This window comes from Diadema antillarum, unplaced genomic scaffold, assembly GCF_040938485.1.
Source record: "Diadema antillarum isolate AM-2024a unplaced genomic scaffold, OU_Dant_1.0 seq00002304_RagTag, whole genome shotgun sequence".
In the NCBI taxonomy this organism is placed as follows: domain Eukaryota; kingdom Metazoa; phylum Echinodermata; class Echinoidea; order Diadematoida; family Diadematidae; genus Diadema; species Diadema antillarum.
In genome coordinates, this window is record NW_027272926.1 from 47,501 (window position 1) to 50,000 (window position 2,500).

A 2,500-nucleotide genomic window follows, 5' to 3' on the forward strand; every position below is an offset into this window, starting at 1 on the left:
CGAACTTTAATACATGTTTCTTTTCTGGCCACTCCGGTGCCGGGATGGTGCCCGATTCGACTTTAATTTATTCCCACAAGACTGCAAGGCAACAGCCAGAGACACACATACAACGCACACACACACACACACACACACAGAGCAAAGAAGAGCAACAAAAAGAACAAAGACAGAACACAGACTGCAGAGTTTCATCTCCTCGTGGTCCGATTCATCGCAAGCAATCGAGAGGAACGCTATGAGCCACAACTCCGGGTAGGGAGCTGAGGGACAACAGATGGGAGCTCGCCTCTTCGTGCACTCTCTTCCACCCCGTCGGCTTTTCAGCGGGACGTTGACCGTCTGTCCCGCCGGAACTCCGGGGGAGCTAACGGTGCAAGCACCCAAGCACCGTTGTCCTTTCGGGGACACTACACTTTCTCTTCTGGCCACTCCGGTGCCGTAATGGTGCCCGATTCGACTTCAACGTTCCCACACGAACACAGACAGACATCCACACACACAACGCACGCACGCACATGCACACACACACACACACACACACACACAGCAAAGAACAGCAACAACAAGAACAAAAAAAAAAAAAAAAAAAACCAGAACACAGACAACGAAAGTTTCATATCCTCGTGGTCCGATTCGTCAGCTTCTCTTCTGGCCACTCCGGCGCCGTACTGGTGCCCGATTCGACTTCAACGTTAGTACACGACCACAGACAGACATCCACACACAAAACGCACACACACACGCACACCCACACACACTCACACACAGAGCAAAGAAGAGCAACAACAAGAACAAAAACAGAACACAGACAGTGGAATAGCGAATTGTTCATGGGAAACCAGCTCTGAGGAGGTCTTTAGAAAACTTGATTGACCTCAGTTACACCAGATTTTTTTCACAGGTCCTCCTGCGGAATGTGTATATAAACTGTCTCATGTTTATACTTTATGAGAAATTCTCATTTGTCGACGAAGTGTCGTCAAGAGTAACTCCTTTCAAGACTCCGAAAGTGTCGTACAGCCTTTTATCAAAAATCCTTTGTTTATGCAGGCTCAGAAAACTGGAATAAGCTCCCCGAACCTGCCCACTTTATAGATAGCATAGCATCATTTAAATACTACCTTAAACACACATAAAGGGGTTGCTTATTCCCTGTCCCTGATCAATTGACGAGCACCCACTGTTGGAGTATCTCATCACCTCTCCTCTCCCATCTCTTCTCTAAAGTACATGCGCTTGGGCCACAATATTGAAAGGAAGCAAACATTTTATCCCTGTAAGGAGCAGATGTTGCACGATTGAATGAACGGATTCTAAAATATGTCGAGGGCAATTAAAAGCATTGCACTGACAACTAAGGGGACCCCTGTTCATAAGACACCCTCATTTCCACAGCAGGATGAGTGGCAGCTGCATACGTGATATTGAATCATTTCCTCTCTTCTTTCTAGATGTTATTTTTGTTTTATCGTATTTCCAGATTCTTGTACATGTGCGTTCACTTCATTTTTATATTTCACTGTATCACGTGACCCGTTGTTAATCTGCCGCGATTATTTATTTTTAAACAAATTGTTCTCTTATTGTTGGTGTTGTTACTGTTGTTGTTCATGTTCCATGGATTTTGTAACGAAAACAGAGCCCTGAGGAAGACCGGCAGCTATCAAGTATTTAAATAGCTGCCGGTCTTCCTCAGGGCTCTGTTTTCGTTACAAAATCCATGGAACATGAACAACAACAGTAACAACACCAACAATAAGAGAACAATTTGTTTAAAAATAAATAATCGCGGCAGATTAACAACGGGTCACGTGATACAGTGAAATATAAAAATGAAGTGAACGCACATGTACAAGAATCTGGAAATACGATAAAACAAAAATAACATCTAGAAAGAAGAGAGGAAATGATTCAATATCACGTATGCAGCTGCCACTCATCCTGCTGTGGAAATGAGGGTGTCTTATGAACAGGGGTCCCCTTAGTTGTCAGTGCAATGCTTTTAATTGCCCTCGACATATTTTAGAATCCGTTCATTCAATCGTGCAACATCTGCTCCTTACAGGGATAAAATGTTTGCTTCCTTTCAATATTGTGGCCCAAGCGCATGTACTTTAGAGAAGAGATGGGAGAGGAGAGGTGATGAGATACTCCAACAGTGGGTGCTCGTCAATTGATCAGGGACAGGGAATAAGCAACCCCTTTATGTGTGTTTAAGGTAGTATTTAAATGATGCTATGCTATCTATAAAGTGGGCAGGTTCGGGGAGCTTATTCCAGTTTTCTGAGCCTGCATAAACAAAGGATTTTTGATAAAAGGCTGTACGACACTTTCGGAGTCTTGAAAGGAGTTACTCTTGACGACACTTCGTCGACAAATGAGAATTTCTCATAAAGTATAAACATGAGACAGTTTATATACACATTCCGCAGGAGGACCTGTGAAAAAAATCTGGTGTAACTGAGGTCAATCAAGTTTTCTAAAGACCTCCTCAGAG